General features: G+C 40.1%; 1 pseudogene; it reads right to left on the reverse strand.

The window, feature by feature from the left end:
* LOC147458226 (uncharacterized) lies at window positions 1–27,670 on the reverse strand (annotated as a pseudogene).

Genomic DNA, 27,670 nt, shown 5'->3' on the forward strand with positions numbered 1-27,670 from the left:
TCACAAGAGCTCAAATGGCTCGCTGATGGACCGTTTCTGGAGTCCATGATAAAAAAAACTTCTCCCTATTTCATACAACTCGGGACATGTGGGTTTAACATGAAAATAAAGAGAACTTGGTACATGTCGGTACTTGGTATTTGGTATATGTCGATACTTGGTACTTGGTCCTTGCTTTGGTAGTAGTTTCCATAATGAAACTTTGTACTTGCTATTGGTACATGGTCCATGGTACTAATTGGTCGGTGTAACTTTGCGGTACTGTAATAAATTAACATGAAAACAAAAAAAACATTTTAGTGTTAGATTTGGTACTTGGTACTTGGTACTTGATTTGATACAAGGTATGTAGAATCTGCCACTTAGTGTAAAATCTGCTACCTTTACAAAAAGTATGGAAATCAAAAGCTTGTTAATATTAGAGCCTGACATAGAAACCAAGAAAACTTGTTAGTGTTCGATTTGGAAGTTGATTTAGGGTTTGGTACCAGGTTCCATAATGAAACTTGATACTTGTATTTGGTGCATGGTACATGGTGCATAACTTGAAACTTGGAGTGTATGATGCTTGGAACTTTGAAACGTCATAGTTCAAATATTCATCTTTAAAAAAACATTAGAAACCTTTTTAACAATGTGTAAACCGACCAGACGAAAAGCCACAGGCGGTGACCCAAAACTAGAACAACAACAACTGAACAGAAAGACTTGCGTCCCTTGCAATATTTCTTTTATATTCTTAAAGACTTGCACAAGAGTGCTATAAGGTCAAAATGCCTTAGTTTTTAGAAGTAGAGCAACTAACAGAAAACTTAGGACTAGGTTTCACATGCCACATCATCATTTGGTAGCACAATGACCATCGATTTCAATCCATATTTTTTGAAAAAATATATATAAAGACAAATAAAAAACATTGAGATAGTTAATTAGGCTAATTATCTAATCGACAAATAATTAACTGTTTGACAATAGACAAATTCAGTGATGCCACAAATATATGTCAATAGATATCATCAGTAAGTTTATGTACATGTGTCCAAAATGTGTGGTGATCAATACTCACATATACAAAACAAATCTCATCATCACATATGATGTAGTAAAGAACAGTGAAAAATACATATATAACGATCCCAAATATGCAAAATAAATCTCTATGCAGGATCACTATGTGATCCATCACTACTGGAAGAATCACTATCATCGATCTCATAATCACTAGTGCCACCACCAATGGTCCGAACTGTGGCACTATGACCGTCCCCATCTCCACGACCGCCATCACCATCATGGCCACTGATCGGGCCGCCGCTCCTCTCAGCCTCTCGACGTCGCCCCTCGGCCTCCTGTCGAGCCAACTCTATCATATCAGCCTTGCCATACTGCTCCTGTATTAGTTAGTGAAATAAAAAAAGAATATATCATAGTTATTATGAAAAAAACTACAAAGAAACACAAGAATACGTACAAGTGGATTTGGACTGTCAGTACGTGTCGGACACAAAGCGCGGTAGCCACAGTATGTGGCGTACTCTATCTCCTATGCCGTCGATGCAAGACCATAGTCTTTCGTCTGCATTAAGACACAACCAAAGACTTATTAATTTTTTCATTCAATAATAATACCTTTAAAAGTTAAAATTTGAGTGTTCTGTATGCACCAATGTGTCCACAAATCCATCCCATCCCATCCTCTCTAATCTAGATGTGTGACATAAAGCTAGTCTCTTTTGTGCTGCCTCCTATGCAATTTTGAATAAACAGAATAACATAGATTAGAGAAAAGTTAGAATCAATCTAGGAAAGTTTATATTAATTCTAATATATATTACCAAAGTCACATACCTTTTGTTGGGGAAAATTAATGCGTAGGCGCATTCTTCTTGCGGAAGAATTGCCATGTCTCTATGCAAATGGTTGCCTTCCTCTTATTTGACGGCACCATACAATAGCGCTTATTTATTTTTTAAATTACAATAAGCGTCAGAATATACCATATAACTTATTAGACTTCAATGTTTTGTTACTTTTATTGAATTTTTTATTTTGATCATTTGATAAGTGTCTCATGTTTTTATGGTAATTGAAATCCAGATTCGGATCAATCAGAGGGTACACCACCACCTCCTGCACAGAGTTCCAATACTGCACATGAACTAGTTTATGATAATTTCTACTACGATGAGCCTATTATATGCTGGTGTGCTCATTGTTGTGTCACGTATCACAGGCCACAATGTGAGTTCTTTTCACATCAAATGACTTATGGTTCTTTTGAGCAAGCACCACCACCTGAGGAGCAACATCAACCTATGGTATATTTTTTATTCCCCTTTGTTTGATATTGGAATTTTAAAAATTGAAGATTGATATATATATATAATGTAACTCGACTATATATGTAGGTATCTTCACTTGATGACGAGGACGACTTTACTACCAGTGGTGCACATGTCTCTCGCACACGGCATGGACATGTCATTTGTCAGCTTCTGCAGCTCGAGGTTTCTTGACATCCTCTATCTCCTCCATTGGAGGCTGAGATGGGTGGAGATCATCCGTTGCCTACTCATTTACAGGATCTAGTACAGACCTACGATCGTAGACGATACGAAAGCTGTCAGGGAGGACCACTTCCTTCAGATGGAGTGGTTTTTGGCTTTTGGGGCAATCATTGCATGATTGCTCCGTCCACCATCAGTGGAGCGGGACGAGGCCTCTTTATTGCACAAGATTTGCATGTGCCTCCTCATTCAGAGGTCACCCTTATGTCTTTTTGTGGACCTATATACAGATGGGGTCCATGGCATCAGCTTACTCGCTACATCTAGAGCATGAATACTTATGGATTATGTCTCAATGCAGCCTCTCTTTCTGCTAGAGGGATTACACATGAAGAAGGCCAAAGACTCTATGTTGATGGAAGACCTTACTCCCAAGGAAACATAGCAGGTTTAATCAATAGTAGTCGAGGGAGAAGTGCAAGAACCAATCGCACGTTTGTGGAGTGTGAGAATAGTCATGAACCAAGAAATATGAGTAGGGATTTACCAAGATATATAGTTGTCCATGCTATTAAATCATTACGATTTGGTGATGAATTGCTAGTCAATTATGGATGGAGTAGACCTCCACGAGCACCCTTAACAGATGAGGGTTAAGAGCTCATTGTATACAATTCCTAATGTTATTTTGAGCTCTTGTACCTTAATTGTACACTTTAATTTGCATTACATTCCATACTATCGCTAATTTAATTTGATAACCGTTTTTTGCTGTCTCCGAATGTTATTGAATTCCATGCACATCTCTCTCTCCTTTTATATAGAAGCATGCTATTGATACAATCTTCTTTACCTTCAAATATGCAGGTTCTAGATTATGACATTGATAATGTCACAAATCAACATTCACATGACGTATCTCAAATGTGAATAGAGTGCATGAGGATCCTACACAGGAGTGATCCTAATACGTATGCAAGATTAAAGGAACAATATTCTAAGGACTTTAATGGACATGATGATATCTTTGATAAGGACGATGGCATGACTGATTTTATTGAGGATTTGCATCAAAATGATAGTGCGAGCGATATTCCTAACAACGAGAAGTATCTTTGAGAAGAAGCTCTAAAGTATATCTACAAAGGAAGCCAACTAGCACGACTAAGTGCAAGCTTACTCATTCTTAATCTTCAAAATTGTTTTGGATGGAGTAATGTATCCATTTCAACACTATTGAAGTATGCATACATCTAATATATTTGTCTGTTACACTCTAAACATTGGTGCTTGTTATTGATCATATTTTTAATTACCTTGCAAGAGGGTACTCTCTCAAAAGTTCTTGATGACAAGCAATTCCCTTCCTGCATCACATGATGAGGTAAAGAAGATGATAAGTAGTCTTGGACTTGACTATTCTTCCATACATGTATGTCCCAACGATTGTATTTTATATAAACATCAGTACCAGGATAGTGTGACGTGCCCAAAATATCAAATGTCTTGTTATATAGAGGAGAAAGGTAAGGTCCCTAGAAAGATATTCATACATTTTCCCTTGGCTCCGCGTATAAAACATATGTTTCAAAGTCCCGAATTAGCTAAGCTTATGACATGGGGAGCGGAGCACAAGAGCAAAGATAGAGTAATGAAAATTCCATAGGATAGTCTTGCATTTGAGCATATTGATTTGCTATGGCTAGATTTTGCAAATGAATCACGCAATTTAAAGATAGGTGTAGCATTAGATGGTGAGAATCCATTTTCTATGAAATCAAGTAAATGGTCTACATTGCTGGTGGTAATTATTAACTATAATCTACCCCCATATCTTAGTATTAAGAAAGAGATAATTTAATGCTCTCACTCTTAATCCCAAGAAAGGGACAAGTTAAAGATCTAAATGTTTATTTGGCTCCTCTCATTGAAAATATTTTAAGATTTGTGGAGAGGGATTGATGTCGTGGATATGTCAAGAAGCATTGGTCAAAGACGATTCATTGTTTGTGGGATTTTAGCATGGACTATCCACAACTTTCCAGGATATGGTTTTTACTCAGATAAATGGTTAAGATATATACATTATTTCATACGTTTTTTGTATATTTATTGCACTAATAATCTTTGTTATGTTTTTCATGTAGGAATATGTACCAAGGGTTATAAAGCTTGTCCTCTGTGTGGTGATTGGTTGAGATCGACTTATAGCAAAAACCTCAACAAAAATATATATCTTCGACATAGACGATTTTTACCTGAAGAGCATCATCTAAGAAATAGAAGGCAATCCATACATTTTATCGGGAAGGTAGAAGAAGGGAGATGTCCAATACCAAACACACCAAAGGGTTGGTATCTAAAGTGGATTGTTGGACCCACTATCGATACAGAGTCTGAGATCATAAGCGGCAATGATGATGATGCTGTGAAGGTGCGAGCCACAGGTTAAAGTTCTCTAGTTCAAAGTCCTTTGATATGGTACACTTTGGAATATTGGAAGGATTTGAAGATATGTCATCTTCTTGATCCTATGCATATATTTAAGAACATTGGTCATTCGTTAAGGCAACACCTTGTTGGCTTGAAAGACACAACGGCAGCAAGAAATGACTTAAAGGATCGAAACTCAAAGCCTAATCTATGGCCACTTTCTGATGAAATTGGACATGAGAAAACCTATGAGCCTACCCCATGGGTGCTCAACAAGAAGTGTTGCAGACTATCAACAAGAGGATTCAATTGATTGGTACGCCTATAGGATATGGAGCATCTTGTCGAAACATATTCACTTTAGATGACAAGAGCTTGTCTGGTTTAAAAACACATGATTGGCATAACTTTGTGAAGGTAAAGTTTTATCAATCTTCATAAGTATTTATTTTCTTGCATGTTTTTTTGATCAGATTAATAAATGTATACAACATGTTCTACCCCTTGTTATTGATGGATGTACTACCCAAGGAGTCCAAGATGTAATATATTGCTTTGGATCGCTTGCAAGGTATTTATCACTCATTAAATTTTAGTATAAAATTTTAGTTGATAAGTTGTTAATTCAAATATAACTTTAATATATTTTTTCTTTTATTGATAGATGGATTATATCTAAAGAAATTGACAAAGGGTTAATTCCACACAAGAAGTGTGAATGTATAGAGCTTTTTGTTTAATGGAGAAGGAGCTTCCAACCTCCTTTTTTGATATCCAGGTTCATCTTCTAATCCATCTAGTGGACGAGATAGAGCTTGCTAGTGTTGTTTCTACTCGATGGATGTTTTGGGCCGAGAGATTTATGGGAGTACTGAAAGGTTATGTACGTCAAAAAGCAAGACTACAGGGTTCTATGGCGGAAGGATGGATGCTTGAAGAATGCATTGTTACCATATACATGTGGTAGTGATGTGTGTGAACACACTAGGACCGCCGAGGCATTTTTTCCCTCTTTAGGAGGTTTTTTACCCCGAGCATTGTATATACGCCCATTACTCTAGGGCTATCTATCTTTCCATTGCACACTAAGTAACACACTCTCTATTGTGTGCCTTGAGCTTCCTTCGTCTTCTCCAAGCTACGTGTGTTTCTCTGCAACCCTAATTCCAACAATTGGTATCAGAGCAGGTCACGTCCTCCCGAGCTTAGTTGCCAGCTGCTCCAGCACAAGCCTGTTCACTTTCTCCGATTTCAGTGAACTTTGGCGAGAGTTTGAAGGTCAACAAAAATTTTGGGACGCCTCAAAGAGCTCGGTCTGCTCAGATTTTGGATTTAGGCTCATTTCGGCCTCCGTTTCCACTATAGACAGTACTGCACAGGCTATTTCGTCATTTTGTGCATAATTTCTGTCAGTGCCGTTTTCTGCATAACAGGTGCCTTATAGTCTTCTACGGTTTGTGCTATATAGCACAGGTTGTTCCCGCTCCGTTTCTCCTATTTTCGGGCAGTTTTCACATCAGGTGCAACATTTACCATGGCTGACAACAACAACACAGATGGGTTCAAGATGTTTGCTGCTAAGGACAGGTTGGATGGGGACAACTACCCTATGTAGGCTTATATGATGCAACATGTTCTTGTGTCAAAGGGTGTCTGGAACATTGTGCAGGGCATTGATGTACGTCCTGGTTCTGAGGATGTAGGCGATATTGAGGATGTTGCAGGTCTTGCTGCAAGGATTGCAACTGTTAGAGTTGTTTTTCCTACGGCAGAACAAGCTCGTTGGGATGTTAAGGATGCGCAGGCTCATGCATTGATTGCGTTGTCTGTGAAGCACACCATTGTTCCTCACATCCGTTCAGCAAAATCTGCAAAACAGGCTTGGGATATTTTAGCAGGTCTTTATGCAAGCCGCAATGAGGCTAAAATTGCTTTGCTGCGTAAAGAGCTGGAGTCGAAGATTATGCATGAGGAAGATGATATGGACACTTTCCTTGCTAGTGTCACGGATATCAATGAGCAGCTTATTTCTGCAGGTGAAGTCATTTCAGACAGTTCCCTTGTGCAGACTGTTCTTGATGCCTTACCAGATTCCTACCAGACTTTTGCTAGTACTTGGAGACTTATGACCCAAGGAAATCCAGAAGTTGTCAAGTTTGATGCATTATGCACATTGCTGTTGCAAGAGTCACTTTCCAGAAAAAACAGGACTAGGCAGCGTGCAGTTGAACAGGCTTTTATTGCTTCTCAAAGAAAGGGTGGTAACAGTAATGCAGCCACTTCTTATGGTTCTGCTACGAGTGGCAAAAATTCTGTTCCTAATGATTCTGCTGGCAGCACTTCGTCTGGCAATTCTTGTGATAAGGGAAAAAAGAAGATGCGTTGCCATTATTGTAAAGCCAATGATCACTTAATCAAGTCGTTTCCTAAGTTGAAGGCCAAAGAGGCTAAGAAGAAAGAGGGTGGTTTCACTGCAAATGCTGGTTCCACTACAAATGCAGCCATTGTTGAGTCTTCTGTGAAAGGAGACTGTAATGCTAATGTTGATACAGAATGGGCTTTTAGCGTAGAGTGCACTTACAATCCTGCTGTCCATGATGCATGCTTGTCAGTTGCTGCAGATTCACATGTGTGGTATTTTGACAGTGGTGCTACAAAGCACATTACCTCACATCGTGAATTGTTTACCTCTCTCGAGTCAGTCCCTCATGGGAATTCAGTCACTTGTGCCAACAACACCTCTTATCCAGTTCAGGGAGTTGGAAAGATTGTGCTTACTACTGCTAATGGCAGTTCTTTCACACTTGTTGATGCACTTTATGTACCTGGGATCAATAAGAATCTCTTGTCTGTATCCGCACTTTCTAGACTTGGACTTGTAGTCAAATTTGTGGATGACAGATGTACAGTTCATGATCTCAGTTTTGGTGATGAAATTGTTGCATCTGGGCTTTTGTGCCGTGGGCTGTATAAGCTCACTTTCTATGATAAGTGTGGATAAAATTATGCAAATGCTGTTGCAGATTCAAGGGCTAATTCAGATGCAAAACTTTGGCATGCACGTTTTGGTTATCTGAATTTTGCTAGTTTGTTGCGTTTGCAGCAATCTGATATGGTTGCTTCTTTGCCACCTCTTGAAGCACCTGTCAAACATGTTTGTGAAGGCTGTATTTTGGGTAAGATGCAGCGTTCTAAGTTTCCAAAGGATGGTCCAGTTCGGGCCACATGCAGGTTTCAGCGCACCCTCCGTCCGTTCGATCGAGGGAGTATATGTCTCATGAATTTAATGCATTTCTGGCTAGTCGTGGGATAAAACACCAATGTATAGTGCCTTATACACCTCAGCAAAATGGTGTTGCTGAGAGGAAAAACAGGTCACTCACGGAAATGGCATGATGTATGGTCAAAAGTCAAGCTTTGCCGCATTCTTTTTGGCTTGAGGCCATTATGTGTGCCACTTATGTACTTAACAGGTGTCCTACGAAAGCTTTGCAGTCTATTACTCCATATGAAGCATGGCATGATAGAAAACCTTCTATTGAGCACATGCGTGTTTTTGGTTGTTTGGCATATGCTTTGGTGCCACAAGTGCATCGCAAAAAAATGGATGATAAGGCTGTCAAATGTATTTTTGTTGGTTATAGTGCTGAAAGAAAAGGTTACAGGTTGTATCATCCACAAACAAAACTTATTCTGGTTTCAAGGGATGTAGTGTTTGTGGAAGATTCTGTTCAGCCCTTGCTGTCATGTACTAGAGACAGTAATGTAAGCTCACAGGACATTTACGACACTTTGTTGACTCTTTTCAGTGGTGGAAATACGAATGTAAGTTCCAATGAGGCAAATGTACAGCCTATGGGGGTTTCTGAAAATGTTTTAGATCAACCTTTTACTGATGCAGATGTACACGATGTACTTGATGAGGAAAGGGCTGAAAATGAGCAGGCTAGAGGTATGCCAAAATGGCTGGTGCACACTTTGCGTGACAGTAAATTGGATGCACCTTTGTCTAGTTGTACTCGTTCAGGCTCTCGCCATGCATCTTATGCATCAGATTGTTATGCTTTGGCTGTGTCTAGTTTACATGATGTTGAGGAGCCTCTGTCTTTTAAAGAAGCACAAAATTCAAAATGACACATGGACTTTATGTGATTTGCCTCCTGGCAAAAAGGCCATTGGTGCGAAATGGGTTTACAAGTTGAAACGCAAGCCAGATGGTGAGATTAATTGATCGCCATAAGGCTCGACTTGTTGCAAAGGGTCATGCACAGCAAAAAGGCATAGATTATGAAGAGACTTTTGCTCCCACTTGTCGTATGACTACTGTGCGTTTTCTATGTGCATTGACAGCTCATTTTGGTTGGGATGTACATCAATCAGACATTGTTACTGCTTTCTTGAATGGTGACATATTTGAGGAAGTTTATGTAACGCAGCCTCGCGGTTTTGTCATAAAAGGACAAGAGGACAAAGTGTGCAAATGTAACAAGGCTTTGTATGGGTTGAAGCAATCTCCTCGTGCTTGGTATGAGAAAGCTGACACTCATTTGGTTAAACAAGGCTTTCGTAACAGTCCAACAGAAAGCACATTGTATGTAAAGTGTGAGGATGATGTATTTCTCATTGTGGTTCTTTATGTAGATGATTTGCTGATCACTGGACCAAATGAGAGACATATTGCTGAATTTAAGGCTGATTTGAATGCTACTTTCAAGATGAAAGATTTGGGGCTGTTGCATCATTATTTGGGTATACAGTTTAAGCAGTGTGATGGTGGTATTGCCTTGTGTCAGAAAAGTTACATAGAGACATTGCTATGTAAGTTTGGACTTGAGGATTGCAAACCTATTGCCACTCCCATGGAAACAGGTTTGAAGTTGAGTCTACATGATGCTGGTGATCCTGCTGATGTCACTCTTTACCAAACTGCTATTGGCTGCCTCATTTATGTATGCAACACGAGGCCGGATATTCAGTTTGCAATCTCACAGGTCAGCAGATTTATGCATAGCCCAGGGTCTAATCATTGGCAGGGTGTCAACAGGATTTTCCGCTACCTTAGTTGCACTTTACATCTTGGCTTGTTTTATCCCAAGGGGGGATCATTGCCGCCAGACTTACATGCTTTTTTGGACTCAGATTGGGCTGGTTGTTTTGACACGCGAGTGTCCACAAGTGGTTTTTGTTTCATGCTTGGCAGTTCATGTATATCATGGTTGAGAAAGAAGCAACCTACTGTGGCCACTTCGAGTTGTGAGGTCGAGTACAGGGCAGTCTTCACAGCTACGGTTGAGTGTGTATGGCTCAGACGCCTTATGGCTGATTTGGGTGTTGGACAGGACACTGCCAACACTATCTACACTGATAGTCAGAGCGCATTGGCAGTTGCGAGGAACCCAATTTTTCATGCTCGCACAAAGCACATTGAGGTGCATTACCACTATGTCAGGGAGAGGCTCTCAGTAGGAGAGATCAGCTTGGCTTATGTGCCAACACAGGACAACCTTGCAGATCGTTTCACAAAGGCATTGTCTCGTGAGAAGCTTGAAGCTTTCCGCAAAGCTTTGGGCTTACTCCCCTTTGTGGACTGATCCTATCCTCAAGGCATGGCACTTCCCTTTACTCATGTGCCAGCTCTCGTTCACCGCATCACTCCAAGGGGGATTTGTTACCATATACATGTGGTAGTGATGTGTGTGAACACACTAGGACCGCCGGGGCATTTTTTCCCTCTTTAGGAGGTTTTTTCCCCCGTGCATTGTATATACGCCCATCACTCTAGGGCTATCTATATTTCCATTGCACACTAAGTAACACACTCTCTATTGTGTGCCTTGAGCTTCCTTCGTCTTCTCCAAGCTGTGTGTGTTTCTCTGCAACCCTAATTCCAACATGCATGTAATATGTTTGTGAAGATCTTGAGTGAACCGATTTTGAAGCTCCACGCGACAAATGAGTCTTCTTCTACCATGTCAGACGAGGTATTGTTTGGTAAGGGAGGCCCTTTTCGACTTAAGATCCAAGATAATTTGGATGTTTCTACTTTCATTATCTATAATAACGAATGCATGCAACAATTTGCTGATGAGTACGAGGAGGAACTTGCAACCCGATGAGTTTGCATATGTAAAAATAGGAGATCCAAACTTCAAACTAACGTAAATAACATCGAAGACGTACCTTCTTTCAGGGATTGGTTATACACACGTATGCAATGGGCAGAGAGAGATCATGAGACCATATCAAGGGAATAAAGAGAGTTTATAATCGGATGTGAACGAAAGGTAACTTTTGGGTTCTAAAAAATTTAAACTAAACAAGCAATATTCCCTTTTTTCTTATATCATTTATATATTGATCTAAGCTCGAATGTATACCAACATGTGAAATTATGGTCAACATCTTGGGATAAAAGCTATTGACGACTTACGTCTAACTCAAGATTCGTCCGTTGTTGCCTCTTTCAAGCAATTATCACGTGCAAGTTCAGAGACACAAATCTTGCCAATAGTGAACCTGGTTATGTGGGAACCATAGTCGGCATTTATGAAATATCGTATTGGATCTTCAAATAGGTGAATAAAATCCCTCTTCATACAACAATGACCTGTAGATTTCTTGAAGTTATTCATAATTTTAAAGTTTTGATTCGTGCATTTTGAGAGGTGATTCTGAAGGTGGATTGGTTTCATGCCGAGTATAAAGGCAATAGTGCCACAATGAGAAGAGAACCGTCCAAATTTTGGTCCATCGACTCCTCGAAGTTAATGCATGCAACTAGAGAGCTTTACATTCTGCCAACTGATGTTGAGCAAGCGTTCTTTTACAAGAACCTAGATTCTCATCCATGGTGGCAAGTTGTGCATGTCCAACCTAGAGGTCGAAAGTTGTTTGATAGCGTTGACCCTGAGGAAGCAAATCAGCATGAATTGGTAACATCCTCAAATCTAGACACATCCATGTTAGAAACGTGTAGAATTTCCCTTGCTGATTATGATGACATTGTAGATGATGAGAACAACAACCATCCATACTCTGACACTACAGACACCAGTGTGAGGTCCCTGCCCCTTTTTGAGAGGAGCGGAGTACCTTTGATAGGTCTCCAATCCTGAGAAATAAAAACCAATTGACATTGCCTTAGCTACTACGTAGCCACGGGCATGAACCGTTAGTGAAGGATTGGTTCTATCTCGCTATGGCGGAGCGTGACCACCATAACCCTATCTATAATCAATTATACCTAAAAGTATAAATCTTAGAGTGACCAACCTGTGCGCTTTTTTCCCCATGTTTCAGAAGCACAGCCGCCAAGGTTTGTCTCTTTTAAGATTTATGACTAATAAAAAAAATTCTAGCGTTGGAAAGTTACCCGACTCATCGGGTCCACCCGTCCATAGAATGATACCGTCGGGGTATCATTCTCCCACTTTCCACACCACACTCACCCTTCTTTTGTTATCTAATTACTACCACACTGTTTAAACATACATGTTCCTTTACTTTATTTATGATACTGGTTCATTAAAACAGCCCTTCAAACAGTATTACAAACAATAGTCAAACAAGAAGTCGTCCAATTTTAAACCAACAACCCTTGGATTAGGTTCACTCAAGAATCTCTACTGGCGCTATTATGTCCGATCGGTATATACATTATTTATAAAAACCCTTGTCCTCATGAGTGTCCCATACAGCTCGACAAGTATTCGTTGTGCTAATCTGGACGTACTCCCGTCACAGCAACAACGGTGCCAATCTGGGCGTCATCCTCACGCCACGGAAAAACAAAACCGCAGTATCCAGCTGGGCTAATCTGGGTGTACTCCCACCACAGCATCGGTGGTGCCATCCTGGGCGTCATCTCACGCCTCGGCAACTGCCACATAATACCAGCGCTAATAAGTAGAGAGACTTGAGAGAAACCATACCGAAGGTTTTGGACAAACATTCTTTCCTATAGCAACCAGTTTAACCAGACAATCTTTCCTACTTGTCAAACATATGACGAGTTTCTTGGGGTTAAGCCCCGTGGTTTCGGTCCGTGTTTTCTTTTCATAAGGTAAATATATATTCCTATGGTCTCGCATATGCAATGATGCATAACTTGAAACTGCAATACTAACCTGTACCATAGCTCCGATTGGTCCGATTGGTGGAGACATAGCATTTTCCGCAGGGATTCCACCGTTACTTGTACCAGCTTCATGATCATTAGCGCCTTGGGTTCGAGCACGCTTTGGAGCCATTTTTTTTTGTACTACACTTATGTTATACACTTAGAACTTTAAATTGGTCAATTTCCCTAGTAATCTCCTTGTTTTCAAAGAGAGTCTATAATTTGAACCCTCGCCAACTCGGATTCACACTTAGTGTTGTTGTTCTACATCTAATTTCTATACATCAAATATTTGCTAATCTTAATTAATCAAAAATTAAGTGTGTAAATTACGAGTGAAAGTTTAGGAATGCATGACATTTCTAATCCAATTCTAACTTCAATTCTATACTTCAACTAAATCAATTTTTAGTATTATTCAAAATTCTATTTAACATTGGTGAATGAGAATTTCATCATGTATAATAAGAATATGATGAGTTCTCTTATGTATTAACTTTCAATTAACAATATATAAGTTAATAGTGAAGATGTACTAACTAGAGAGAGTGGTATACTTAGAGAGCTTAGAGTAAGAGAAAACATACACACACATCTTTTCTAAAGTTAATTGAATCTTACTATCCATTAGAAAGATTAGAGTAAAAAAGAACACACACACATACTTTTCTAAAGCTAATTAAATTTCACCAATCTATTAGAGAGATTAGAGTAAAAGATAACACACACACACACACACACACACATATCCTTCTTAAATCTAATTGAATCTTACTAATCTATTAGAAGATTAGAGTAATAGATAGCACACACACACACATAACTAATTGAATCTTACTAATCTATTAGAGAGATTAGAGTAAAAGATAACACACACACACACACACACATAACTAATTGAATCTTACTAATCCATTAGAGATTAGAGTAAGAGATAGCACACATACACATAGCTAATTGAATCTTACTAATCTATTAGAGAGTTTAGAGTAATAGATAGCACACACACACACATAACTAATTGAATCTTACTAATCCATTAGAGATTAGAGTAAGAGATAGCACACATACACATAGCTAATTGAATCTTACTAATCTATTAGAGAAATTAGAGTAAGAGATAGCACACATACATCATTCCTAAAGCTAATTGAATGCTTCATTAATACGCACCTTATTAGTCCACTAGAGTTTTTGCTCTCTTAGTGGTTTGTGGACGCCTTCTCTCTAAGAGAAGTGGTAGCACTTCGTGAGCGCTATAGAGGCAATCTCTATGTTTAAAGTGTGAGCATGGATGCTCTATTTATAGCAGAAAAAAAAACATCCAACTTTTTTTTTCAAAAAAAAAATAATAATTTTTTTTTCTCCCCAAAAATCATACCCGCGTTTTTGGTACCCATGTGGTACCCATGAGCTTGACCACTTTGTCATTATCATCAAAAGATAAGGCCACACAGGCCCCCCCTCATTAAGATTAGTCAAGAGTAGCCTCTCCTTTTTCATGTGACAGTGTGTCCGACTTTGTCCCCTCCTATGTGAGTCCAAGGGAGTCCATGTGCCTTCATTTGTCATCCCTGTGTATTCTTTTGTCTTTATAATTATTTTATTTATTTCTTTAATGATAATTTACTTTACATTTTTAAGTTAAACTTTATAGTCTTATATAACTTTACAGTAGTAAAAGAAAATTCTACAATCAGTAACTAAGTCTTGCAATAAGTTAGTTAGTGATTCATATAGCTAAACATGTCAGAATTTTGTTGCGTAAATTTTAAATTCTACGTTTTCTCAACCTACGATTCATAATTTGAACTTGAATATCTTAAATAATGAGTGATGGTTAAAAAAATTCAACTGCGTAATAGAACTTGTGTGAAATTTGAAAGTAGAGACCTTACAACCAAAGAGGAAGAATTAGTGGATGTCGAACACATGGAGGAAATGAACGTCAACACAGATGTAGCGGCATAGGAGTTTGAAAAAGTAAACAAAGATAATGAAGATAAGATTTTATTGACAGTTAATCTCAGAGATGACAATGAGGACTATTAGCCGTGCGTGTTAACTCACAAATCAATCTATATTGGGTAAGAATTAATCTCACAATAGTTCATTTTAATTCTTAACACTAGGTTGGTAATGGGACACTTTTATGTCCTATTAAGTGACCATTTTCCTTGAATTATGTCAAGAGTTTCAAAATGGATTTTGAGGTGCTATCTGTCTAGAAAGTTGTCTCATGAGCTAAAAAAAACTCGACATTTTTGGAATATCAATTCCATCTTTAACCTTGTCCTTGCACAACATTTCACAACTTAAACTGTGTGAAAAAACGGGTCCTGTTTTTGGCTTTTTTCAACTTTTTGGAACTATACCACTCTAGAATTCATGTTTGTGAGGTCTATAATTCGAGAGAACTATCTTTAGTAGTCCTCAACATGTCCTCATGCTTCTAGGGAGAAATAAATGTTAAAGTTGTAAGTTATGACCAAATTACAAAAATTGTCAAATCCTGTTTTTTAGCCAATTTTAGCTCTTCTATGAATTTTTTGGTGGCTTTCATGATATCCAAATGCAGTTTTGATTTTCTATGTCGCATATTGTAACATAAAGCTAATATTCCTTGAGTTTTAGAGCACCTAATACCCTATTTTGCATAGTAGACAACGATGGTTGATTTTTTCAATTATAGAAGAAAACAAAACATTTTAGTATATCAAGTATAGCTTTTTCAATATTGTTAGTTTCTTGTGACAACTACATGCATTTTGTAGGTAGTAACCATATCTAGTCATAAGGGTCAAATTGGCTAGATATTGAATAGTTTCTATGGGATTCTACAACTCATAATGTTGAACCCAGTTTTTTCATGTTTGCTGTATTTAACACTTCATCTTTGTCCCCAAGATTCCCCTTGGTAAGATGTATTATTCTTTTGACATGCTCCATGGCTCCTTATGAACCTAAAGGACAATAGGGAACTAGGAAAACATGCATATATTATTTGTATTGGGCGTGGCTATAGAAACTTTGATAATAGGTTTGTAGAATGGTAAAATCAACTTTTTTGCACCTATTTCTTTCGGCAAAACAAAAAATAGTGAGTGAGAAGCAATCATATGCTATGATCACCAACCCATTGAAGTTAACTAGGGAATTTATCTCAAGTCCTACAAAAATCCCTAATCTTATTTTTATGCAACAAAATGTAAGAAATGACTGTTTTGATGAAAATGTATTGGTCCATCAACTTTGGAGGCTTGGTGTGACCAAAAGATGAGAAATTTTACAAGTTTCATAATTTTTTCCATGTGTAGTAGGCCTTGAACTATAACCTCATGAAAGGGTTTTACAAAATGAGTGGATCTACTATGGTTTTGGAGGTTTTTTTCAAAACCCTGAAAGGAAACTTTTATGTCCTGTTAGGTTACCAACCTAGTGTTAAGTCATGATTTTTATTCTTTTGAAATTTTACTAATAAGGGTGGGTGGTGGGGAGTCTCGTGGTGATAGCTTCATATGGCTAGTATCGGGGTTCGATTCCCCTCAAACTCGATTTTCTTTCTGTAGCTATGTACAAGGTAATCAAAACACTCCACTGCCCAATTTACTATGAGATACGAGGACGTTGCCACCGCCAGTGAAGCATTCTACCATTCTCTAACTGGATGCAACATCATGTAGCTTTGCATTTTCTCTTACCTTCAAGGTTCTCTATCTTCACCATACATGAATGGGGCATCAACCCTGGTTGTGATAGTGTTGATGTTTCCCTCATCATGCTTTAGGTATAGTTCTTTGGATGCTAATCTATGCTACTGTCACACTGCAATATATGGTCAATGTGTACGAGAGTTTACCTCTTATCATATATAGTCAAGACCCTCATGCTAAAAGGGCAAAGCTATCGTCACAGTGCTCATATATAGTAACAAGCTCTCTATAGCTCAAAGAGTTCCTTTTCTTCTGTTAACCCTCTGTCAGAGCTAGGCTTTCTCTTCTAGTGGACATGACAAATAACATAGTGGAGTGCTAAGAGTAGAGCCAAGAACGCACCACAGCTCCTAGCTGGGTTCATGCCAGTATTTCCTCCATTCACCTTCATGTGCACATCATCGTCACGACAACTTCTTAGCCTCCTTAAAAGTTTTCCTCTATTCGTTTCTCTAAATACTTGATCTACTACCGGCCTGGGTATTATGGTATGGATGTGTGTATGAGCATGGCTCTCTCTTGGGGGTACCATCTTGTATCCAGTTGTCATAATCTAAATGTCTTCGTTTATGTTTCTGTGTATTGTGATTAAGTGAGAGGGATACATGGTGTGTGTGTGTGTGTGAGGTCTGCTGGTATGAGCACAGTAACTTCACTGTAGCTTAGGCTGGCTAACCTAGATCTATATCAGGGCTGGGGTTGAAGAAAACCGCCCATCTAACATTTGTGATCCTGCTAGGAAGTTGTCTTGGAAGAAATTCAAGATACCAACCATGGTGCAGGACCTCATAGAACACATTGGATGGAAGCCAGTGTAATTAAGTTATAGAAGCTCAAAAGCACAAGCTTGTTAACCCCATTTTGATGTCTCTAACAATGAGGCTCCTGTGCATTATTATCTTTTTGTTGTGCGTCTTAAACATTGAAGCGGGCATAAATCAGATGTCCATCAAAGATGACTCCAAAGATTTGATTGTGTTGGAACAATTTGGGTATACAAGATGGAGCTGTTTGGAGATTGAAGTTGCGGATGTGAAATGGTACGCACCATTAGATGTTGGTTTCGTTCTGGCTTCTGAGGACAATCGGATTCATTTGAATGCACGGGTACGAGATGCAAAGTTGGATACAATTGATGAAGTTGTTTTGAAGCATTTTGCTAGTGGAGCAAGGTCAGTTCTCAATCCTATGGCTGCTATGTTTGGAGGGATGGTCAAACAAGAGGTGGTAAAGGCTTGCTGTGAGAAATTTCATCCGCCATCAAACCGCTGAGCCTCCTCTTCATATCTGACTTGCTCTTTACACTATATGCTTCTGAGAAACCGACTTGTTGGGGAAGAGCTGGGCAGTGCTCCCTTGAAGAAGCTACACTCGAAGGACACTGAGACAAGGGGGGAGGAGGCTCATCACGTTGCCATGTCTTCTAATGGGAGCCTATCTGAGATGGATATACACAGTCACCAGTTGGTTGTGTATGGAAGAGAAACCATGCGTCGTCTTTTTGGAGCAAATGTTTTGGTTTCAGGCATCCAGGGTCTTGGAGTCGAAATAACAAAAAACATCATACTGGCTGGAGTTGAATATGTGGTGCTACTGCATGACACCAGGAGTGTGGATTCATGGGACCTTGGGACAAACTTCTATTGGTCAGAGGCTGATAGGGGAAAGAATAGAGCACTTGCATGTGCTAGTAAATTCAAGGAACTGAATACAACTGTGTCTGCTGAGGTTCATACGTCTAAAATAACTACCGACTTTTTATCTAGATTACATCATACTGGCTGGAGTTGAATATGTGGTGCTACTGCATGACACCAGGAGTGTGGATTCATGGGACCTTGGGACAAACTTCTATTGGTCAGAGGCTGATAGGGGAAAGAATAGAGCACTTGCATGTGCTAGTAAATTCAAGGAACTGAATACAACTGTGTCTGCTGAGGTTCATACGTCTAAAATAACTACCGACTTTTTATCTAGATTCCAGGCTGTGGTGGTCATAGATTCTAGTCTTGAGCAAGAAGTCATTGTGAGAACTTAGAGATTAACTTAAATGTGATTAATATCACTATTAATTAATATGCTAATGTCAAGACATAAGAGAGTGCAAGATAGAAATAGAGCAATGACAATAGATTTCACTTGAATGGAGAGTGAAGACCTTGTTACAAATGAGGGCAGCTAATGGGATTTATATACAAGTTGAGGGAGTGAGGATTATCCATCACATGGGAATTATAGGTAGGTGGGAATAGACACATGTTGAGACTTGCATAGGTAAAAAGGGGTCCATGTAGGAATTAGGGAATAGAGGTAGGTGGAAAGGAAGTCCACACTTACTAAAATCATAAGTTACTTTTACATCCCCCCTTAAGGGTGGACTTCTCGTTGTAGCATTGAGATTGATGAACAAAAGAGCTTTGTGAAGTAGCCATGTCGTAGATACATGCTATCCCCCCTCAATGAGAAGTTCATCCGGTAGGGATCAAACTCAAATTACGCGATGAGGCTATTTGTTTAGTGGCGGGCACAGACTTGGTGAGAAAGTCTGCCCAATTTTCTGCAGATGGAACATACACTAGCTTGATGAAGCCATTTACGACTAATTCTTTCAATAGATGAAAGCTTATCTTAATGTGTTTGAGCTTGGATGAGAAGGAAGGTGATTCTGTAAGTGCGATGGTAGACTGATTATCACAAAAAAGAGTGATTGGATCAGTCGAGATATTGAAGGGTAGCTTCAATTCGTTGATCAATTCAGAGATCCAAAGAGCCTCGCGGGAGGCAAGAGTAGCAGCAACGTATTCAGCTTTAGTAGAAGAACTTGCAATAGAACATTGTCGTTTGGTTTGCCAAGAGATAGGACTACCAACCAAACTGAATACATAGCCTCCTGTAGAAAAACATCGAGGGTCGTCGCCAGCCCTGTTGGCATCAACATATCCTGAAATAGAGATGGGGCTAGAGGGGTCGTAATAGTAAGTGAGGGCATAGTGTTGAGTGGTGCATAAGTAGCGAAGGGTGCGCTTTGCAGCTTGCTTGTGCACTTTACAGGGCTTTGACATAGAGCGAGAGAGGATATGGCCTGCTGGATCTCTTATGACTTCAATGCCGAGAAAATAAGTCATAGGTCCTTTATCGGTTACTAGGAATTCATGAGAGATGCAATCAATTGCTTATAGCAACATGTACTCTGATGTGCCAAGAAGAGGAATGTCATCCACAAAGAGGCCTAAGATAGCCATGCCTTTAGAGGTCTGCCATATGTAGATATTCTAGTCCAGTACTGGCGAATAGGTGTCGAAGTAATCCACACCTTGTTGTTGAGTGAAGCCGCGAGCGACAAGGCGTGCCTTGTAGCGATCAACTAAGCCATTGGGGTGGTATTTCTTCTTTAATAGCCATTTGCAAGAGACAATGTTATGATTCTTAGGAGGTGGCACAAGCTCCCAAGTGTTAGCTTCTTGGAGGGCTTGGAGTTCATCCAATATAGCAGCATGCCACTCCTTGCTCTCGCTAGAAGCGAGGGCATCGAGAACAGAGAGGGGAAGGGCATCTTCGAGAGGCTCTGGTGGATGTTCAAGAATCATTTCATCACTAAGGACAACAGAGAAATTGGTGGCTTTATAGATCTCGCGAAGAGAGCGGGTGCGGCCATGTGAGCTAGAGGCGGCTTGGTCCAAGTGTATAGCCGAAGAGTGTTGCGATGGCAAGGTGACAGAAGTAGAGCTATGAGGCTCGACTTCGTCGACATCTGCGTGCAAGAGGTGGTGCAGGAGTGTTGCCGATTGGCTGTGCATGAGAATGCGAGACACGAGGAGATGGATGGGCAATGAGGAAAGGCCTTTGGATGGTGAAGGGAGGCTCAAGATTGTGCCTAGAAGGGTGGGAAATTTACGTGGGTGTGTGTGTGGGTGAGGCCGTCAACAAAGATTGATGAGAAGATTTGCCTGAGATGATGAATTCTTCATCAAAGATGACTGTGCGGGCAAAGATAAACTTGTGATGGTCTGGGATATAAAGGCGGTATGCCTTGATGCCAACGTGATCACCATAGCCGACAAAAGTTGTGCGTTGAGCACATGGTGATAGTTTTGATAAAGGTTGTGTCACAAGTGGGTATGCAATGCTTCCAAAGATGCGAAGGTGGCCAAGATGAGGTGGGTGACCGTGCTAGAGGGTGTAGGGTGTAGTAGTAGGATTGCGGGTGGATGGAATGCGGTTTTGAATGTAGCACGCAGTGGCGGTAGCTTCTTCCCAATAGGTGTCTGGGAGGCTAGCTTGGAGAAGCATGGCACGAGCAGCTTCAAATAGTGTGCGATTCTTGCGCTCGGCACGACCGTTTTGTTGTGGGTGGTCGGTGATGGAGAATTCATGTCGAATACTAGCAGAAAGACATAGATCTTTGAATGCATGAGAAGTGTATTCCCCACCATGATCTGTGCGGAGAGTTTTAATGTGACAGCCATGTTTAGTCTCAACTAATGCTTTGAATGTGCAAAAATGAGAGAAGGTTGAGGATTTCTCGGCCATGTAGTAAGTAGTTGTGTATTTTGAGAAATCATCTATAAAAGTAAGCATATACCTATTGCCAGTGAGGGAGTTGACGGGCATTGGGCCACAAACATCAGAGTGGATGAGGTCGAGAGGTGTAGTGGCTCGTGATGATGAAGTGGGGAATGGGACATGATGTGCTTTAGCAAGAATGCAGCCCTCACAAAGTGTGACGTGAGTGAGGTGCTTGGGAAGACCTAGTGCAAGTTGGCGATGAGTGAGTTGGTGCAAAACATGTTGAGAAATATGTCCTAGTCTATAATGCCATTTGAGTGTGTTTTCTTGTGTTTTTATGGATGATGCAGATGCATGTGCAGGCGACGAGTCACCCAATGGATAAAGACGCTCAGTTTTGGGGACCAAAAGTGTGACATACTGACCATCTTTGTTTAGTGCCAAAATGTGGCAGCCTTCTCGCACGAATTTGATGATGATGCCGTTGTCGGTTAGCTCGCTGAGAGAGATGACATTTTTCTTGAGACCAGGGACATAATATACATGAGAAATAGTGGTGTGTAGACCATTAGGTAGGTTAATGACAGCATATCCATAGGCTTTGGCGAGCTGGATGTTGTTATCACCGAGGCATACTTCTAGAGGGTGTTCTAGATAAGTAATGTTGGATAGCCAGTGTAGGTGATGTGTCATATGATGGGTGGCGCCAGTATCAAGTAGCCAGATATTGGGATATGAAGTAGCTATAGTGGTGGCATAGACTTGCAAAGGATAAGATGGGCTATCATAAGTAGATATGTCAGCATAATGAGCTTGACCATAAATAAAAGGAGATGGTTGGCCATGGCGTGTCCCCCCTTGAGGGTAAGAAGGATATAGATTAGGGTGAGAGATAGGACAATTACCTTGATTGCGTGGTTGCCGGCAGTCCTTTGTGAGGTGTCCAAAGCGATGACAATTGGCGCATTGCTTTGAATTTTGGTGATTGTGGTGGCTTTGAAATTGCAACTTTCTTCCAGAATTATTGTGTTGTCGAGGAGGGACCGAATGTTGAGGCTTCTTGCCGTTGTAAGGGCATGAGTTTCTTGTCATAGTGACAAGTGCCGTGGACTTCTGCGAGCTGCTAGTGTGGTCGCGAAGCATTTCCTCCTGATGGATCTTGGCTACAAGATTTTGTAGCTGCAAGTTAGCCGTGGTGGCTTGTGTAGTGATAAAGGCTCTCCATGATGCAGGTAGAGAAGCCAATAAGAGCATACTTTGAAGCTCTTCAGAGATGGCAAGCCCTAAGATAAGTACTTCATCTAGAAGTATTTGCCACGTCTCCAAAAACTTGGAGGATGACTGACCCTCTTGCATGGTAGTGTTTATCAATTTCTTGATCAGGGAAACTTGGTAGAGGAGGTCAGTGTGCTCGTAGTTCTTCTCGAAGAACTTCCAAATGGCGCTAGCAGTAGTTAGCTTTTTCACCATTTGGACTTGCCGATCTTGGCAATGGAGAATGAGCTCCATCTTGGCACTATTGTTTCTACTATGCCAAGTATTATAGGTGTCGATGAAGTATGTTGAATCTTTGTCTTCGGGGTCTTCGGGGTGGTCAGGTTGCTCTTCGACTCCTGACGTGACGTCCCAAAGTTGCAGCTGCGTGAGGTAGAGTTCCATCCGAATCTTCCACACTTGGTAGTTAGTGCCATTAAGCTTGTCGATAATGTAGCGGGGCTTGTAGGTGGATGCGGAAGATGAAGAAGCTAACTCGGCCATCTTTCGAGGCTCCGGATTCCTTGAAAAGAATGGAGAGTGAGGCTTCGAGTGTGGGCTAGAGAGATGGAAGACTCTTAGAGCTAATTAGAAAAATTAATCTTAAGCACTATCGTTCTGATACCATGTGAGAACTTAGATATTAACTTAAATGTGATTAATATCACTATTAATTAATATGCTAATGTCAAGACATAATTAAGAGAGTGCAAGATAGAAATAGAGCAATGACAATAGATTGCACTTGAATGGAAAGTGAAGACCTTGTTACAAATGAGGGCAGCTAATGGGATTTATATACAAGTTGAGGGAGTGAGGATTATCCATCACATGAGAATTATAGGTAGGTGGGAATAGACACATGTTGAGACTTGCATAGGTAAAAAGGGGTCCATGTGGGAATTAGGGAATAGAGATAGGTGGAAAGGAAGTCCACACTTACTAAAATCATAAGTTACTTTTACAGTCATGTATTGTGTTTTTTCCGTAATCAGACTCCACCTATTGCGCTCATCAAGGAAGATATTCGTGGTCTTTTTGGAAGTGTGTTTTGTGATTTTGGTCAGGAATTTAAATTTTTGGATGTGGATGGAGAGGATCCTCATGCTGGTTCCATCAGCAATGATAACTCAGCACTGGTTTCATCTGTTGATGATGAGAAACTGGAGGAAGCTGCTGGTCCTTTTGATGATCAGATGTTTGTGATAGCGCCACTTCAGGCATGTATGTGTCTTGAAGCAAACACAGCTGTAGCAGGGGCACATTCAGAGGCTATTGAATGAGCTGCAAAGAAGGATATTAAAGCTAAGATAGTTGTCTTGGAGATTGGCCGAGCATCACATGCTGATGCCTATAGGCAAGGCTTTATGTGTGATCACTTTGTTAGAAGCTCTATCATAACTATGTACGTGCAGGAGTGACTGCTCTTGTAGTATTGGTGGCGGGATGTGCCATTTTGATGATATGGCGGCGCAGGAGGCACAACCATATGAATGCGTCAATAGGGATGATGAGTTGACGGTTGTGATGCAGAATTTCAGCGAGAAACTTGGCAAAGAGGTTATGGGGCTATATATAAAGGCTGGGTGAAGGTTGAAAAGAGCCAGTTTGAAAGTGCAAATTTTGGAGAAAAAATGGGAAATAATGCAACTGATGATGATGATCTTATTAATGATGATGATCAGCCGCTACCAGTGGCAGTGAAGGTCCTTCAAGAGGCTTTTTGCTGAGCAATTCAACCTGTTCTGTATAAATTCAACTTGCTGTTTATACACAAATTTATTGCAAGAAAGCACTAATTTGGCCACTAGTTTTATCCCATTTATAAAAGACTCTCTCTCTCTCTCTCTCTCTCTCTCACACTCACACACACACACACACACACACACACACACACACACACACACACACTTCAGTAAAAGTCGGATGCAAATGCAAGATCAAAATAGATTTTAGTTTCCCTCCTCAAATACTCTATGGATATACCATTACAACCATCTCCAGTAAATCTTCACTACATATGTTCAATTCAATTTCAGTTTTGTTTCATTTGTGTTTCCGATAGACGGAAGACATACACACCATGTACATTTGATTTGTCTCATAGGCCGATTTTGCCCTGACATCGACGTTAAAAATCATTCTTCCTTTTTTTTTTTTCTCTACTTACAGTGCTGTGTCGCGTCGATGACTCATGAGTTTGCACATTTGCTTGACCATCCACTTGTGACTCCATCTTGTCCCATACTCTAGTGTGTTGATGACATATTTCTTGTCATCCTCATGCTGATCACTACAGTGAAAAATAAAGTCGATTAGTAATTCAACTAACAAACTAAAATTTATATTTTTTATGTTAATTATTACTTACTCCCATGGTATATGAACCTTCTTTAGATAAGACGAGCAGAGGTCTCCCATCCAACGTTTGAGGGCAATGCTGGCTCTGAGCTGGAGGATAGCCCCGTCAGGCAATATGTCGCATGTGATACCCAAGCTGCCAGTGCACGTGCACATTGGTGGAGGTGGGGGCACTAACGGGGGAGCTGACACAACTGAGGTGGTGTCTCACGAGTCGATCGGCCTGGTGGCGTGCTACCCTGCCAATGATGCCTACATGCAATATAAACATACGGTAGTTGAGATGAGACTTCTTAAAAACTGCTTGATATTTAATCCATAATCACCATAATAGATATACCTCTGAGATTGACGGCCACTAGCCTGTGAATCATGTGTCACCTGAGTACTAGGAGGTACATCAGGAGTAAGCCGATGACTCTCGCAATGCGATGTACCTGGGATATGAGTCCTAAGCAAACAAAGACATCAAGGGAATACATGTATTAAGATTTCTATATTAAAAAAAGAATGACATCACTACTTTATCAATCGACAAGATTACTGATGCGCTATGGTCTGATTTTCATGAGAGGAAGTCTCCACTCATATTTGTGGCTGGGAGGCTGTACCCTCTCAAGGACATATAGGCAAACTAAATTGCCCAAGAAACTTGATGGAGCTGTCTAAACCGACATCATCCATCTCCATATAATGTCACACAGCCTTCGTTAAAGCCTCTCCTGATAGTCCAGTGGTACGTAGCAAAGTCTTGATTGCATGGTTAAACACCTACGCCATTGCTAATTAGCAAGCAGCCAGGACGTACAATGAAGCTGCCCGACCGCTTTATGTGCCCCATCTCTGCATGCAACACATCCCCTCCTCCTCCTCGCAACCTGCACGTCCCCCTCGCTACATTGTGCCATCCTCTCTACCACTTCATATGGAACATTCTTTTACTGCACGTAACCAATGCCCACGTACTAATGGAAGCTTTTATGGCTAGTTCCCTTCTTTTATACACATGATTCTTCTTGAGTTCGCTCAACGATGAGCGCTGCTCACGACCCAAAAGATCTCCAAGAATGCTCAGATACCATTCTTTGGTTTGCAAAATTGAAAAGCCCATCAATACATTGAAGAGGAGCGGCTGCGACACCCATGTCCTGCACCACCGGGTCAACGTCTCACTCATCTCTCTATCTCTCTCTGCGAGCAATCATCCTTCGGGCCTCCATTGCCTGTTTTGAGAGCTCCACGTGGCTGATAGTGAGCAAAAAAAGTGGTGAGCCCCTAACAAAAAAGGTGGCTCAGTCATTTAGTATATAGTATATAGGAAAAAAATACTAAAATACTTTTCTAATTTGTGGAAATTCCAAAAATACCCCTCAAATTTCAAATTCCCAAGACACCCCCACAATTTTGTTATAAAATCCCAAAATGCCCTTTAAATTTTCCAAAATTTCCAAAACACCCTTGGTTGTGAGATTAAATTTCTTCGAAGATTAAAAATATTGTATCTTTTCATAAGAAGGTTGATCGTTTATCAATACAAGATGCTAAAACTAGAATTTGAGTTGGTTATGTAGGCTTTGGAGATGAAATTGCTTCATTATTTATAGACATAACTATCCTTTTTTGCGAGATAATTTGTGACAAACTACATGCTAAGCACTAAAAAATGGATCTCAATTGTCAAAAAAGAAAAATCATTAGAAAACCTTGAACAAACCAACCAAAATACATACAAGGGTATTTTGATAGTTTTTGAAATTTAAGGGATATTTTGGGAATTTTCATAAGATAACGGTGTATTTTGGTAATTTTCCCTAGTATATAATATAATACATAAAGATATAATAGAGAGAGAGAGAGAGAGAGAGAGAGACGACACACCACTGTGGTGTTGAAAATGCCTACTAATGGACTTTGTCAACCGTTGGGTTGGACCCTTTGCCCCACCACTCAAATTGCATCTTCCCCATGCAACAACGTCCAACTTTAGAGTATTGCAACAAGAGACAACGTTCATGCATCCATAAATGTTGCCATACAACAACCATGAGCAATGTTGTTGTCAAAGCATCTTGACTTGGCCATGCTGGATGTGCCCCGCAATCAGTGTAGACTAAGAGACCACATGATCAGGATTGGATATCTCCTTGAACAATTGTCAAGCTTAGCTTTTGTTAGAGAACCACATTTGGCATACATTTCAAACATCATGATTTTGGACTACATGTGTGAGAGGTAGCACAGTTGTTCAAATTGTTTGTAATGAGGATACATTGAACGGATTGCACGTTGTATGTACTCACCCTTGCTTGACAAACTATCTCACTAATTTTGTGAGTAAGTCATCACAAGCTGCAACTACGATGTATGTGAGACACACACACACACACAGGGAAAAAAGCGTAATAATATTAATAATAAAAAGGAAAAAAGAGTTTTAAGACTTGTTGATAAAAAGGAAGAAGCATAATAATATCAATAATAAAAATGAAAGGAGATTTTTAAGACCATTTGATACTCCATAAGAAACTCGAAACCAAACTACAAACTTGGGTGTTAGAAAGGTTATTTCAGTCTCTTATTATTCACACACATTCATGGGAAGAGAGGTGTTAATGTTGTTCGAACAATCCCAAGAGACCTCAAATATCTACCCTACAAGTATTGAACTCAAAACTTGAGAGAGAGAAATGTGATTAATGGTTGGGGCGACATTCTAGGCACAACATCATGGGCATGTTTAAGTTATTTATGCACATTTTTGACAGTTCATGCCTCAT

The sequence above is a fragment of the Adiantum capillus-veneris genome, chromosome 5 (assembly GCF_014529385.1).
Source record: "Adiantum capillus-veneris isolate H3 chromosome 5, ASM1452938v2, whole genome shotgun sequence".
Taxonomy (NCBI): Eukaryota; Viridiplantae; Streptophyta; class Polypodiopsida; order Polypodiales; family Pteridaceae; genus Adiantum; species Adiantum capillus-veneris.